Consider the following 17,907-nt stretch of genomic DNA (forward strand, 5'->3'; position numbering starts at 1 on the left):
TTCAAAACGCTTAAATATCTGGATACTACATCTAAACTCAAGTTCTGATACTGTAGGTAAATCCTGGAATCTTCTCCCTAATGACCTATCCTCACTTACTTCCTTATCACTCTTCAAAAACAGACTTAAACTTTACCTCACATCATACTGGCTATGCCCCTGTACCAAACCAGACTAGTCATCTATCTCTTTATACTTGACCTTGCCTATCCTGTGCTTACTATCCACTGTTACATCTTCCTTCTTACTATATTTTTCTCATGTCTCCCTATTTTACACTATTCTTAGTAACATCACTACACAACTAACTTCCTTTCTCTACTATTGACTTTACCTGTATGATGCCCCTGTACCTTCAATTTGCACTGTTTATGACTCTTGTCCTCTTTACACACCCTGTGCTAACCTCTATGCTTTACAACACGTTACCATTGTTTGATTATTTTTATTATATTTTTATTATATTTGCTATTTTTTATTACAAATTTTTGCTTTTTGTTGTTTGTACTTGTATTTGTATTTTATCATGTCTTGGAGTTTATCTCCCCGGGTCTCTACTGAAAATGGACATATATCCAGTTAGACTAGGCCGGTCAACAAATGCAAAATAAATAAATAAATAAATGATATAATCAACAGTTAGATGCAAGTTACTAAGGTCTTGCTGCAGTTATTGAAAGATGGTAGACCAATAGCTTATGGGTCCAGGGCTTTAACTGATGCCCACACATGCTGTGCTGAAATACAGAAAGAAATTTTAATAACTGTTTTTGGTTCTCGAAAGTTCAACTGCTATCTGTGGTAAAATAATTATTTCAGAATTGGACCATAAACTACTTTAGAACATATTTAAAAAGTATCGACAAAGGGCCAATAAGAATTCAAGGAATGCTAATAACTCTGCAAGTTCAGTGCAAACTTGACATATAGCTGATGTCATTTGACTGGAATATTCCTGTATGGCTGAAAGGAATGTTTTGTTTGAAAAGAATTAAGAACTTTGAATTATTTGTCAATTACCAATGCCTACTGAAGAGTTACAAGAGTTAAAGACTTGTAAAGGGAAGAGTCTGACTTTCACTTGCTGTTCGATTTTGAAATGACAAGATGGCCAGATAATGCAAATGCATTACATCATGTCATTGGAGCTTGATTAGCTGTAATATATTCAAGGTTTATTATTTAAAGGTGACAGTTGTATCATTCCTTCTTAACTACATGAAGGAAATCTAAATAATGTAGTCCCACTACATCCCCTTCACGCATGCAATATCTCAGAACATAAAACCTCTGGAATGTTACTTTTATTTTTACATCTATCCTGCAATGAATGTTAATTAATTAATTGATTTTATTTGATTGTTTAATTTTATTCAATTGTTTAATTGAGGAAGTGATGTCAGTCTATATAATGTGTTTCCTTTTGTTCAGTTGTATCACGTCTGAGGAAGCGGTATTACACCGTGAAAGCGCTTACGTGGAGATTTGGAAACTTGGAATAAAGTTTATCTTGGATTTTATTTGTGCTTTGGTGCTTTGCTGCCTTTTCATCCATCAGTGAAGTCTTGGGTTATCGTTTGTTTACATCACTGACTCTAAGGGCCTTGGTTTGTTTGTTCTACATTGCTTGTTTTGTTTGGGAACTCTACTGATGGATAATAATACCACCGACCGCATCGAGTCACCGAACAGGGTGAGTGCTGATCATGTCAAGCCTGATGCATTGAGAACTGTGTTTACGGAAGGCGTTAATCCGCTTTTACAAATGGAAGATATTTCTACTCCTTCAATAGAAGATTTAGATTTGGCTAATAGTGCTTCAGTAAGACAACTGAAGCGTGACCTAGAAAACAACTTATTCAGTTTCAAGAGGCTTCAATGCCAACGGTTTCACCTTGAGGCCAGTATCAAGTATAGAGTGATTCCCAGAGGTCTTAGAATTCTAAACATGCCGACCTATGGTAGTACGTATCCTGACTTGCTAGCCAGGTGGCAGCAAATCAATTTAAAAGCTAGTAAATCGTACATTGAACTCTTGCTTGATTATTTTCAACCTATGGAGACTGAATTTAAAATTAAAGCAAATGAACAACAACAGCAGTTGATTACTATGCTGGGCAATGATTGTGCTGATGTTTTCTTGCACGACTTAAGTCAAAGGATAATTTGCTATGAGAGCAATCTTCTAATACAAAAAAGGAAGAAACTGTCACGTGACAAACGTGACTTTGATAATAACAATGTGTTTGTTTGGCCCAGAACAGCTGCTAGCTCTGAGGTTCCTAATGGAGTAAATCGTAGTAACACCAGGAACTCCAACAGGGTTGGTTACACAGCAGAACCAGCTGTCTACAATGCCGTGCAGCCACTGGTGGACGTCCAGGAGGCAGCAATAGACTTAGCGACTACCGTAGCTGGTAATGTCGCCAATTCAGCAACGGACACTGCTTCTGGCGGCCAGAACACCTCACAGTTGGTTACTTCGATCTATTTCACTCCTGCCGAGGCACCGTTGAATTCTTCTACCACGGGTTCCTCGGCTGCGACAAGAACTAGCACAGTAGTGCGTCGCAAAATACAGTTAGATAAGCTGCAGAGGCCAGAACCGCAGGATTTTCCACAAATCCCTTTACCTATCAGGACTGGCAGGAAGAGGCCTGTCGAACACGAGCTGAACAGGAGCTCAAATGCAGGAATCTTACACAGAGGCCCAGCAGCTTCCACAGAGACAGCCGAATCTCTAACCCTGAACATTTCAGATTATGCCTTGACTAAGGATGAATTACATCTACTCGACAAAGGTTTGACATTTATCCCTAAGACTGGTACTGATATTGGTGAAGTGCTTGTTGCATTGAGATTATTCGTGAGAAATATTAATCTTAAATTAATATTTAATAAACAACCGATTGGTCATCAGTATTCTTTTAAAAAACGGAGCCTCATTAATCCACCTTTACATCCTAACTTGGAAGTTTTTCTTAGAAGTGCTGAGAAAGACTTATATGCTAATTTTGGTGATCCAAATTGGACTTTTACTGAGAATTTGTCAGAAAATGAACGTAAAGCTCTTAATTCTTTGAGATTTAATGAGAATATAATAATCCAGCTGACAAGGGCGGTATAATAGTTGTGATGAATCGAAAGTTTTATGTAGATTCTATGCTTGATATGTTAAATGGAGAATCATACATTTCTGTCAATGCGTTAGAAGTTGAGAAGTCTTGCAGCAGAGTAGTTGACACATTAGTTGAATGCAAGTCCTTGAATGTCTTGACCAATGAGCTATTTGATTATTTTTTGGTGGAACATCCTGTTACACCACAAATTAATGGGTTACCCAAGGTTCATAAACATAACACTCTCCCACCCTTTAGACCCATAGTGGCCGGGGCAGGCTGGCTCACCGAGCCAGTCTCTATCTATTTAGATAGTAGGCTCAAGTCAATATTGAAACATTTTCCACAGGTTTTGTTGGATACTAGACATCTTTTACAAGATCTTTATAATTTCTGTGCAAGCAACAGCGACACCTCCACTTTTTACATCATGACCCTGGATGTGGTCTCGCTTTTTACTTGCATACCAAATCAGAAGGGTTTAGAGATGGTCAGAAGTGTTCTATATGACTTTATGGCTCCTACAGAGGCAGACTTTTATGTATGCTACTTGAGATTGTTCTTGAGAACAATTATTTCATCTTCTTGGACAATATATACAGACAAACTACGGGCGATGGGCACTAGCTGTGAAACTCAGACGCAAAACCTTGTTATGGTTGCGTGGGAGAAGGAATACATCTTGAACCACCCAGATGTGGCCTTCTACAAACGGTTTGTAGATGACCTTTTTATCTTATGGTCTGGCCAGGCAAGTTTGATACCAACTTTTCTTTACTACATTAATAAGACTAGTAGTTTCCTTAAATTTACAATGGAGATGTCTTTTGTCTCTGTTAATTATTTAGATGTCATTATCTACAAAACACCCAGTGGGTTTGCCAGCAGAGTATATAGAAAACCATGTTATAGAGCTGCATATCTGGCTGTTGACAGTATGCACCATCCTCGAACCTTTGACAATATTGTCAGAGGTCAAGCCCTCAGAATTTCACGCCTTTGCTCAAGATCAAGTCTTTTATATTGAGCTAGATAACATTAAGAGAACCTTCCTCGCTAGGGGCTATTCACCAGACAGGGTAACCCATATTTGTGGTGATGTATCCAGGCTTAGATCTTCTAAGGGGAACCTTTCTTTCTGCTTTCAATGAACCTGTGTCCACCTGTGCTGCTGGGTGCCCTCGTCTACCGTTGGTACTACCGTATTGTGAGAATATAAACATGATACAATCTACGATTCTGAACAGCTGGAATATTCTGGTGACAGATGACAATATTAGATCAATTGTTGGAAACTGCCCTTCCTATGCCTACAGTAATTTAAAGAATCTCAAACAACAGTTGTGCTTTCCCAAACTTACCTTACCAGACAGGGTTAATGCAGCCGATTATCTTTATGGAACACGTAAATGTGGCTCCTGTCCCCAATGTGACTACATTGACATGTCAAGGTTTTTCCGTAATCCAAATGATGGCCGCCTCTGGCAGATCAGGTGTGTTTCTGACTGCCGTAGTAGGAATCTTGTCTATGTGGCCGTGTGTCAGAAATGTTTTCACTTCTATATAGGAAAAACGAATAGGTCACTTCGTGAACGGATAAGGGACCACATTTATTGTTTCAACAGGGGTGAATTAACCAGCGCTATAGCAAAACATATGATTCAAAATGGTCAAGGGCATGCATTTTTATTTCAAGTTTTACATACACAAATAGTTAACAGCAGGGGTGGGGATATAATCAATTCAACTGAGGAATCTGAACTCAAGTGGATTCTTCGTCTGGGGGCACACTTAGGTAGGGGACTCAATGAGAGTGTCTCATTGAAACCCATATTAAAAGCTAGGCCACTTAAATGATGAGCCCTCAGTAGAGTTTAGTCACTCACACTCTGCTTTTGTTATTTATGATTGTTATTTATGATTGTTATTTATGATTGTTACTCATGATATTTATTGATTCATGTTTTTACTATCAGACATACACTTGTGACTGAATATCGAGTCAATACACATACACATACATTCTTTCTTTATTTTTTGCCATTGATAGGTTTTAGTTTAGTTTGGTTTTTACATCTATCCTGCAATGAATGTTAATTAATTAATTGATTTTATTTGATTGTTTAATTTTATTCAATTGTTTAATTGAGGAAGTGATGTCAGTCTATATAATGTGTTTCCTTTTGTTCAGTTGTATCACGTCTGAGGAAGCGGTATTACACCGTGAAAACGCTTACGTGGAGATTTGGAAACTTGGAATAAAGTTTATCTTGGATTTTATTTGTGCTTTGGTGCTTTGCTGCCTTTTCATCCATCAGTGAAGTCTTGGGTTATCGTTTGTTTACATCACTGACTCTAAGGGCCTTGGTTTGTTTGTTCTATATATATATATATATATATATATATATATATATATATATATATTTTATATATATATATATATATATTTTTTTTTTTTTTCAGGTGCAAGAATTCTACACCCCATACTTTATTATTCTCATGTCAAGGTCGCTGCACTTTTTAGAGAGAGACTACTGACAAGCAGTGTACAGCCCGTATTGTTGTTTCTCTGGAAGGCTGTGATACCAAACACCTACTAAAAAGATACATGCACACAATACAATTGGACACACACACACACACACACACACACACACACACACACACACACACACACACACACACACACACACACACACACACACACACACACACACACACACACGATTCTGATACATACATGCAATGCAATCTGATACACACATGCAGTAGGATCTGAAACACACACATGCAATATGATCTGATACACACACGCAATATGATCCGACACATACAAGCAAAACAATTTGATATACACACATAATATGATCTGATACATGCAATATGATCTGATATATACATGCAATATGATCTGAGTCACATGCACAATACGATCTGGTATATACAGACAATATGATACACACGCACACACACACACACACACACACACACACACACACACACACACACACACACACACACACACACACACACGCAATCTGATATGTATTTAACCCAAACAAAAATAAAATTGCATTTTCAGAAATTTAAGTTAGAAGGAGCAGAGGCTACCTAATGATATTCCATTTTTTCCCTTGGCTAAATGTGAGAAGTGACTTATTACAGTATAAGGATTCACATTTACTGCTATATGTAGAAAATTATTCAAAGCTCCCTAAGGTATTACAGTTACATGATGTGACACGTCAAAGTGCAGTCACAATATTACAATCAGCCTATACCAGGCACAGACTTTTTGAAGAAGTGATAATAGATAACAGTCCTCAATTTATGAACAAGGAATTTCGTAGCTTTTTGAAGCAATGGGATTTCAAATAAATTACATTGAGCTCTAAATATACTTAAAGTAATAGGCAAGTGGAACATATGACACCGAGAATGAAAATGCTTTTTAAGAAGTGCAAGTGCTCCGATTCATCTAACCGCTATATATTTTTGAGCATAGGAATGCACCATTGCCATCCATAGGTTTATTTCTTGATAACTTAATGATGGGCCATTGCCTCATCTTCAAGTACCCTGCCTAATTTTCTCTTCTAGTACCTAATATTAGAAAAAAAACAACTATTGGATTATTACAGGTGAAAACACATAAGCAGAAACTGTGCTTTAATAAAACAGCAAATAGTTTTATGAAAATGAGAAAGAATGAGTATGAGGCAAGATTTTTTTAAGACTTAACAGTCAAGATCATGACAGAGTAACTGATTCTACAGAACGTCTGAAATCGTATTTAGTGCAAGGGCCTTGAAGTGCAAATCTGTGGAAGAAATAGGAAGCATTTCACTTAAACTACCAGATTCAAGTTCTGCTGAATTGACTAGATTTCAGGCTGAAATAGATCAACAAAGATTTATTGCTCAATATGTAATATGAAAACTTGATAGAAGCAGATTCAAGTGCCATCTTAGAGATGATGTGAGCTGCTAAAAGGAATTTTTAGCTGGATTCTGCCAGTGTGTCTACCATCTGTCTCGTTGAGCATCATTCCATTGAGTCCAAAGCTGCTAACGATAAAATATTTTGTCAGAAAAGTGACAGTTCTAATCCAACTCATACTTACAAATGTACTAGACTTGGAAGACTGATACATGAGCTACCCAGATATAGTGTCCACATATAAATGGCAGTATAAATGTCAGACTAATATTAAAATTCCATTGTTTTATGTGAAATGAAAATTTTCTGTATGTTTACATGAGAGAGTATGGTAGTAGTATAAATTCATCTGACTCATTGATATGAGTTATAATTTATAGTGTATAGTTCTTTAAAGTAAGACGGGTGTCACACATATAATAATATGTGAAAAAAAGTTCATGCATCCTTAAGGGGACCTTATTGGGAGTTACACGATTTTCCCATAGTGTCAGTCGGCAGTTAGGTTTTGTGGGAAAAGCATTTCAAATCTAATGCCTGTTAATCCATCATCTTGTCAGTTTGTACTCTTTATTGGTGTACACATACACAGACATGTGTGTGTGTGTGTGTGTGTGTGTGTGTGTGTGTGTGTGTGTGTATATATATATATATATATATACACACACACACACACACACACACACACACACACACACACACACACACACACACACACACACACACACACACACACAGTACCACTATCTCTAAAGGAGGTACTAGTTGCTTAGCCTGAAGAGTGGAAGTTGTCAAATCAGAGGAATAGATGCATGAAGCTGGCTTTTAGGGTATATTAGATTTGGGGGTGGCACAAATGTCTGCAGCACAACTTACTAATGTTGCTATTAGTTTTAACCTTTTGTCTGTAGTCGTATGATAGCAATTCTTTATAATGGCCAGATGGCAGAAGATTACGGTGGCCTCTCTTACATGAACTAGAAGAAAAGCATCTCACTTGCTATGGCTGGTTCTAATTTCTTCCTCACAGCTGTCATTGCTGTTTATACAGAAATTGCTGTCCTCTTATATGCTTTCTATAGAAAGGCCACAAAAGAAAGGATAATTTTTGAGGTATTTGAGAAGAGGAACGAAATAGTTATTTTATATTTTCCATACTATTTTCTCCTTTCTCTGGCTATTTTAGCAAATATTCTAATGGAGGAACAACAAACATTATTTCTAGAGAGTTTTCTAGCAACTGAACCCTAACTTCTTGAAAGGGCTGGATCTTTAACTAGGCAAATCTTCATAACAGTATGATTGAGGCAGTTGCTCTAAAGCAATCACACATGGAGTTGTAACTATGTACGACAAAATGTGACCCTATTTGTCTGTATTCTAAACTGTTTTCTCTTTCAGAGATGCATCCAGAATACCTTGAGCTAGAATCTATTTCATCAGTGATAGTACCAAAGCACTGCACCTTGTGGGTCTGATTGTTCATTGCCCTGACAGTAAGGCAGTAGATGCATGTAGTCTTTCCTAAAACCTGGCTAGGGTCCACACTCTTTATCATTAGATAGAGTAGTCATAGTTTTATTTGACTGCTTTAGGAGTACAATCTGTCTACAATAGCAGGATCAACCATTTTTTTTATGTGCAAATAGATCTCATTTATAAACTGTAAAATCAATTATTTTTTTCTTTTTGGACAGATGGCTCAGAATCAGATTCCAAAGAAAGCTCTGAAAAAATATCCTGAAATGAATCAATAATAAGAAAGATTGCTAATGTTTTAATCTCTGGCATCTTCATCAGTTTCATGTATAAAATATAATTTTGTAGAGTTCAATGTGTCATCAAATAAATATTTCTTAGAAAACTTTCATCTCTAGAGCCTATGTCAAGGTGAGTGGGAGATCCATTTTGATCTAAGGTATAGCCTCATCATTTCCATCTTCATCTTAACTGAAAGAATATGGAACTCTTTTTTTCCTTGTCTTCTTCATTGCACCATGTTGGTTGACAGTTTTCAGGCTTGAGGAAGCCACAAGAGACTTCTGCACTTGCTTAAAACAGTCTTCCCAAACCTAATGTAATCAAATTAAGAAACTGCCACTGACATCTGGTACACTCTTATACAACCCCTGGATGCCAAGACCTTGAGTATTCAGGTATCAGAAGACCAGCCTCCATACAAAATAAGCCAGGACTTTAAACAGATGTCTGTCCTTCATGGCATTCATTTCCCAAATTGCAAAAGTACAAAATTCAGGAAGTAAGTGCAGAAAAGAAAAGACCTGGAGCACATTTAGAAACTTACTTGGAGATAAAAATAGGGGTTTATTCTAACTTGGGTACAGGACCATCAGGATCTGGTGTTGGAGAAGGCATTTGTAAACTAATGAATTCTCCATCTTCAGCCGCCATTTTGATCACCATTTTCATGACTGAACTGGTGTTATTGACTACTACTGTTTGTCCTTCTGGATCCCTGCACAGGGAGTAAGATGAAAAGGGGACAGAGTGCATTAAACTGATACTTTCTGTCACAATAGAAGAATTAGTCTGTTGGCCAGCTGCTACAGGCTGAGCCAACTTACTCAGCATATCAGGCTTGGGCCTTTTACTCATTACTACTTCTCCTATGTAGTATTTGAGGGTCCCCCATCATTTAAATATTTTAACTTTTTGCTTTCACAGCATTTCACATTTCTTTATCTCTTTAAGGAAATAAGATGGGAGGAGAGATTGAAGCAGAAGAAGTAGACGGAGCAGAATTCAGAGATAGAAGCCTTTTTATTATCACAAAAGCCTGTCAATTCTAGCTTTTCTTGTTATTTATTGTTAAATGTAGCACAGTTGCCACAGTTATTTGAATTGCAGTTCTGCCCTCAACAATGCAAACATTAAAGTTTATACTCTTTCGGAGGTGGAGGGGTGGGGTTGATGCCCAGAAGACCTGTTGATAAACTTCTAGGGGGACATGTAAACTGCCAGAAGTGGATATATTCTTCAAAACGCTTTCAGTTCTAGGCCTAGAAAAACAAATGAAAAATTGCTTGAAATTAGTGGACTGACCATTCACTCAAGTGAGAAAGACGAACTGAATTAGGTGTACAGCTGTTTTCTCCTTATAACAAAGCTCCTTCTAACAACTGCACTATGAACTTACAGCTGTGCTCCCAAAGGGACATTTAACTGATGAAAAAGATGTGGCTGGTGGACTGATGTACATGTGTCATAGATCAGCCATGTTATGTTTCTTGCAGCAGTGTTCCATATGCTGAACAACTATTTCTCATCGGAACTGAAGCCATGAGGCAGTTACTGTTCTTATTATTTTCATTTCATACATTTACTTTCTATACCATTGGCTCTCTGCATTGAACTGTTTCATAACCTCTTATTTTTTTATTTACTTATTATTTGTTGGCTGAATTAGTCCTATTAGACTAGCAGTATCTTTTCAGGGAGACCCACGGTGGTATTTATACTGCTAGGGGAAATTTGGCCAGGGCATTGGGGCACTTCCCCTACTCATTCTATAGGTGCTGTAGGATGTTTTATATTTACATACGCTACCACCAACTCAAGCAGATGGTGTTGCAGTTATTTCCCCCTATTGGAATGTGACAGAAAGAAAATGTTGTTATATTTGTGCACACGGTATTCTCAGCTATATTTCCTATGTCTTCAGTCCATGTTTTCTGTGAGTGCAGTTGGTGTAGGTTATTGATGGATAACGTCATCCTGCATAGATGGGTGGTTCTAGATCTGTTGTATCTCTGCCACTAGGTTGGCCTTGTTACTATAGGTCTGTTAAATTTGTGTCTTTCAGCTTTTCCCGGTTAGGGGTCGCCACAGCGGAACTCCAGTCCGCTAATGATTGGTAATTGATTTTTACGTGCCGAGTTACCAGCCCTGACGCACAACCTTCAACGAAGGTACGCCCATTCATGCATGTCTCCATGCAGAAGATGCTCTAGCTGAGAATCGAACCGGACAGCGTCTTACTGTGAGGCGACGATGCTACCACAGCACCACCACCCCGGGTACTATAGGTCTGTTAAATACATATGTATATTCTGTTGTGCAAAATATATCTTGATACTGACTGATTTCAATTCATTCTCTTTGCCCTCCATTCTTTTCTCAGATGTAGAAGTGATACATTGCTTTGCCTTAAAAAACTCATTCCATATTTTGGCCTGATCTTTTTTACAGTTTACTGTATCTTAAGCTATTATGGGGTTCTCCTGTGATATGGCTGTCCATTTATGTAAATACAGGCTTAATCCATAGACAGCTTTACACTGAATAACTCAAGGGTGTAGCCAAAATTGTTGGGGTTGTACATCATTTTGCATACTCTGTCTCCTTCTGAATTAACTTTGAAATCAGTTTTACGTGTATATATAAACACACACACAGACACACACACACACACACACACACACACACACACACACACACACACACACACACACACACACACATGCACACACACAGCCACATGCCCAAACACAACCTTTCAGGCAGATAATTTGCAGTGTTCTCACACTTATTTGTTAATATTTTGGGGAATTTGCATAACAGTGGTACATAATACAATATTACATAATTGCTTCTGATATTCCAAATTCACATGCTTATAATAACAATTTAAAACAAAGCATTGCACATAATACAATATTACTTAATTGCTTCTGATATTCCAAATTCACATGCTTATAATAATTTAAAACAAAGCATTGTACATAATACAATATTACATAATTGTTTCTGATATTCCAAATTCACATGCTTATAATAATTAAAAACAAAGCATTGTACGTAATACAGTATCACATAATTGTTTCTGATATTCCAAATTCACATGCCTATAATAACAATTTAAAACAAAGTATTGAAGGTCATGAAAAAAGTCACATGAGAGGTGAAATAATAGAACACAGTGTATGGCAGGAAATGTGCAATGAGGACATGAAATTCAACATAATAAACAATACCTAGTAAAGTATAAAAATCACTGCATTTATAAACCGCAAACAAAAGTAATGAAAAATGAGTAATCTTGCAAAATGTCTCTGTGGTTTAAGAGCAAGATAGGCCCTGATTATTACATGCCCTGAGAACTCATACAAACCATGCATATGTTGACTGTTACTCTTTTTTTTGTCTTTCTTTGAGGTGTACTTTTTCATTTCTTGCAAACTGTCAGAAGCACTACAGTCTAGCAAATATTTTCGCAGAAAACCTGTGTCAGTCCTGGAGAGAAGGCATCATGTAGAGAGGTCTTTGTGAAAACTATGAAGGGTGCGGCTTGTGTGATCTGTAATCTATTTGTCTGACAAAACAGATTTGATCTTGATGTCTCAGTATTTCAGTAAGATAAACTTATTTGCAAACACTGACAAAGGCAGTGGATGAGCAACATACACAAAGAGTGTGGTCTCTAGTCTGATCAGATGTACTTGTATCCCACACTTTCAGCTAGCAGTCATTTTCTGCCCAGTTCTATGTCTCTTCTGTTTGGGGCTTCTTTATAAATCTGTACACTTAGTGGAAATAGGTGTTCACATTTTTATCCAGATGTGAGAACATAGCCAGCATTCCCTAGCTGTTGCCGCTCTGTCTTGAAATGTACCGAAGACATTGCCTAAGTCTGACATTTGAATGGGACAGGCAGCAGCGCTGTCTGTGGCTTTAGGAGATTATGTGGAGCCAGACACTCATTTTTCTTTAAGAATGAGTAATAAGTACACTGCCTAGTTGCATTGAACTCATGCCTGTCTCCAGGCACTGTTTGTTACTTGTTTGGAAGAAGTATGCTCATTTTGCAACTTACTATTTTGATCATTTTCACCAAACTTCAGACATGTTGCCAGCTGCTCCATTGTTGCTTTCAGTTACCAGTCTTTGCTGTAGCCAGTCCTTCACCCATAAACAACCTAGACAGTAATGAAAGGAGAACATGACACAAAGCTGGTTGAAGACATAAATTATATTGTAAAGGACCAAACATGACAAGTCACGAGAAAAATCAGAGTACAATCCATAGTCCAGCCACAATTTATTGCTTCATTTCAATCTCTCCTATGCCCTTTATTCTCTTATTAACATTCATCAGGGTAAAAATATTTTTTACTTTGAGTTCATTATGAGATTAGCATCTTCTCTTTCATATCACACCAGAAATCAAACGTGAAATGAAAGTGAAGACTTTCCTATGGAAAAAAAAAACAAAGCTAAGGCAATCTAAGTTTAGTTCAATTCCTAAATGTATTCAAAAATGAAAGCAGGGAGGTCACAGCACTAAAATATTACATATTTCTGACAACCACAAGCTAATATTTCAAAGGTTCTAAATCATTTGGTGACACACTGACATCTGTTGACAGAGTATAGGGCTAATTGCCTTCACATGATAATAAATTAATACTTACTATATAAATGTTCTACTGCAGCCAGCTTTTCTTCTATTATGTCCAGTCTTTCTGTGTCTTCCAAACTTACCTCACTGACTCCATTTCTATGGTCACCTAGATGAAGCTACTTTTTTTGTTTAATTATTATTTATTTATTTTTTTAGATGAATCTTTCAATGGTAGGTTATCCAATAACTGGAAGAGCCCTCCTGCAAAAAACACAATCTTTTTTTTCTGCTTTTCTTTTAGTTTTAATTTTGCATGCATTGAGGTTATTGCTTGGTGCATGCATAGTAGTGGGTCAATGTTTGCTTTGTTGACATTTTGTGGTTGACATGTTGAATGTTGATGGTTAGGTCTTTTGATTAAATTTAGAAGACCCATACATGTACAAAGCCAAGTCCATGGATGTGGATGCTGTTCACTACCTGGAAGATGACCAAGTCTATCAGTCAGCATATTTTCTTCTAGATTGTTGTTACGGTGCAAAGTAAACACATCACATTTTTGTATAATCTTCCAAGTCTGCCTTGATAGTCATTCCCAATACATATTGATGCTTGATATTTCCTTTAACTTAATTTCAAAATGCGACTTTTGTATTCTTTCCACTTCATCAGATACAATACTTTTGTGAGTTTTGGACTTTAATCCTGGACACAACTTATTTCCTCCTTGAAGGAAAAGTAAAACTAGATGTATTTTCTGATTGACATAATATTTGCTTCTGATATCATTTTGCTGACACTTCTTTTAGAAACACACATTTCCAAATCAGAGTCAGTATATATCTAAAACGATCTTACTTTTTCTTGTTATAGTTAACTGTGGGATTATCCAAAGGATATCTATTTTTTTCTTTAATACATCTTCATTCTGTTCAGGTAAAATGTTCTCTTCAGCATATCTGCTAAATACATAATTCTTAGCTTGGTCTGCATTTCACTTTCAGGTGACACTTCTGTAAATTAAGCAACATCCTCAGTAGTCTTTGAAATGACTTGTATAATGACTATTTAAATATCCTTTGCAGAGGTTGTGATTTGTTTCTGTTTGATTTTCTTTGCATAAATGTATCTGTGAATGCTTTAACCTCCATGTATTGTACTACACTGACGCTCTTTCTCTATTTGAACATTTCTCACTTATGTGTCTTTAAATAATATTGACCTATAAGCTACTGATGTGATTTTATGTAATATTATAGCTCTTATACCATTCTAACTTGTATTTGTTTGTAACACAGATGGCTTATTTGCATCATAGTATTTCAGTGTAGGACCTTCTGTTACTAGTTTCTTAATTTAAAACTTGTTCCTGCTTATAGTTCCATTTTAGGCTACATCCTGCTTCTACAACTTTCTAAGAGGCATACTTATTTTAGACATATTAGGTAAGAACTTTGTAAGATACAAGATACTACATCATTCTCAAAACTCTCATTATAGTATTTTTAAACTAATTTTAAAATATACTTTTTTGCACCATGGCATACCTTGCCTGGGGTAGTTTGATATATTTCCCTCTCAGCATTTTTGCAAGACCATTTTGCTTGTTATAATGCTTGTAAAGTATAATTTCTCTGTATGCCAACCTCACGAAGGATTTATGTTCACATTTATTCCTGTGGTATCAGCTGATAGATAATTTTGACTATGTCCATAGACTTTAATGGATGCACCATTGTGTATGGAGGGGCTGTCTATTAAACCGTATGGTCATATCCAGCTTAATTCTTAAAGTGATTTTATGGAGGATAACTAGAGTTATTTGGACTCTAGTTTAATACAAAAAATATGAAACATTTTATTAGAACATAGCCAAATATATAGGGGAAGGTAGGAATGGAAAGATATTGTGGCACTTAATTCACCAGGTCTTGTGATGTGATCAGAATGAGAACAAAACACTTAAATGCCTGCTTGTCTTTTGAGTTTTACTTCTGCAGTATTTTCCTGACTTACTGTGAACCTGGCTTATTTCCCTCTGATGTTAGAATTATTTGAGGTGGGTCACTCAAGTTTAGTTTGTCAGTTTGTTCAACAGTGGTTGAAAGCTCCTGTCATATTCTTCTTGAGACTGAACCCATACTAACAGATTATTTATGTTCACCACACCTTTTAAGCCTTCAGTTACTTATCCAACAGCTCTTTTAAGTACTTCTGTTGCAGATGATTTACCAAGTATAAATTTTAAGAATCTATATCATCATAAAACTGTATTATATGCATACAACTCAGAACTTTGTTGCTTTCCTTATAGGTTAATAGGTTCATAGGGGTTTAGTAGGCTAACAACAACAAGGGCCTTTTTAAGCCTAACCATGCATCCCAAATCTCTGACAAGTTCTGGTACTCTTAATAAGTATAAGCAGTGGCTCAGAAGGTGAAACATTAAAAAAGAAGTGGCCTGGAAGATGAACCATTTGCATGCTGCCTGTGTCCATCAGAGATATAGGTGCCAAACCAGGGATTAATTTCCTGTTCTTCATCTTATTGTCCAAGTTACACTTGAACTGGGTTAGGGAGGAACTCTATTTCCCATGGATGGGGAGCCTGTTCCAGAGAAGGGATAGTCTCTATATATCTGTCTCTCCAACAGGTACCAAATCTGTTTGGGGGGTGTGTATGCAATTCTTCAGGGAAGGGTTTTGGGAGGTTAAAGCAAAATTTTTTTTCTTTAATACATCTTCATTCTGTTCAGGTAAAATGTTCTCTTCAGCATATCTGCTAAATACATAATTCTTAGCTTGGTCTGCATTTCACTTTCAGGTGACACTTCTGTAAATTAAGCAACATCCTCAGTAGTCTTTGAAATGCCATGATAGGATCCTACCCAGAACAATTTGGCTGAAGGACCATCCTTCCTCTGAACTGGGGAGTCATTTGCACAAGCAAGTGATGAGTATACCTCCATGTACATGAAATGAAGTTTCGGAGTTTTCGTCTCGGCCTTCTCGTCTTCATTGGCATATCTGTGACAGTCAATGAAGACATGATGCACTGATTCCCACATGCTTGGCTTGACAATTCAGTGTTTCTGAAGCTCTACAGACCATGAGTATGGTGGTTACAGGGTACCACTTATGGTTTATGACTTAATGGGATTGATTCGAAGATTTTGGCAGTATGGCAAAGCATCTTGTTAATATGCGAATCATTGGGGCTTAAACTACAAAACGGACTTTCCTCAAAGTCATAGCAGCAGCATGAGCCATATTCAAGCTTAAAACACTTTAAAAAAGAAAGAATAACACTAAAGAGAGTACAGTGAGATTTATTACAACATGCATGATTCAGACGTCAGAGTCGAGTAAAATTGGCTGTAGTAGTGTGTTCGTCAGTTGATCAAAATATATTGCAGGAAGCAGCACCTCTTGGGAGCAGTCATAAAATACTGATTTTGTGACTATCGAGCAACAGCTTTGTTGATGTGTACTGTTGGCATCAAGGGCTTCTATTATGATTTTTGTCAAACTACAAATCTCCTTCCAACGGGGATCAGACCAAGTTATTGCAGTGTTTCATAGCCTTATCGGGCATGGTTTGAACGTGGATATTCATTAGATTCCTGTGTACTTATGGAAGTACATTATTGGCTGGGTTTGTGAGTGATTGGGAAGAACTTTCTTGTGCTTGAAAGATTGTTCTATGCTTTTAGAAATGCCTTCTGAAAACAGCGAGTCACCTTGCAGTGGCTATTTTGGTCGTGCCAGTTGATTAAGTTGGTCAAATGCTTGTTTGAGTGGGTAGTGTACTGCTATATTCTGTCAGTGGCAATGGGTTTGGAGGTTAAACGTCAATTTATTAGCGTTGGGTACTTCCGTTAAACACCTACCACGCGTCTCGCCGTATTCCTGAAAAGCATAGCTGTGTTGTTGTTTCAACTGACCTGTTGCCTTTTTCAGCTGCTTTTTTACATTTTACTATAATAATGGACATTGCCTACAACGTTTTGCAGCAAAGTGCTGGTTTATGTTAAAAATCCAACCAACTAAAAAATGTGATTAAATACTGCCTGTATAGTGCTAAGAAAGTCATTGGTGACAGTAATTTTCTTTTGGGTTTTGAGGCAATTTCTGTACAAAGGTTTAATCACATAGATCTGGCAGAGCTTTCTTTCCTAGTGAACTTTGTGTCACTTGTGGTAAAAGTCGATATCTTAAATAGGTGGGCGTAATTTGTTTTGTATCAGTAAACAAGTTTATGCATTTTAGGCACACAAATAAAAAAGCGTATTGCTTTCTTTAGGTTGATAAATAAGCAAATTGCCTTTTCTTGCCGATTTGCAAATGTACATTTAATGTTGACAGTCTGTATAAATATATTTTTGAAGATGTACACCTGGTGCCTTTGATTTGTGATATGACTGAGAGAGCTATGATCAACTCTCCAAACTGAGGATGTTATTGTAAGATCTGACAATTGTAAATCCTT

This window comes from Protopterus annectens, chromosome 3.part0 (genome assembly GCF_019279795.1).
Source record: "Protopterus annectens isolate FY-2018-M chromosome 3.part0, PAN1.0, whole genome shotgun sequence".
Taxonomy (NCBI): Eukaryota; Metazoa; Chordata; order Ceratodontiformes; family Protopteridae; genus Protopterus; species Protopterus annectens.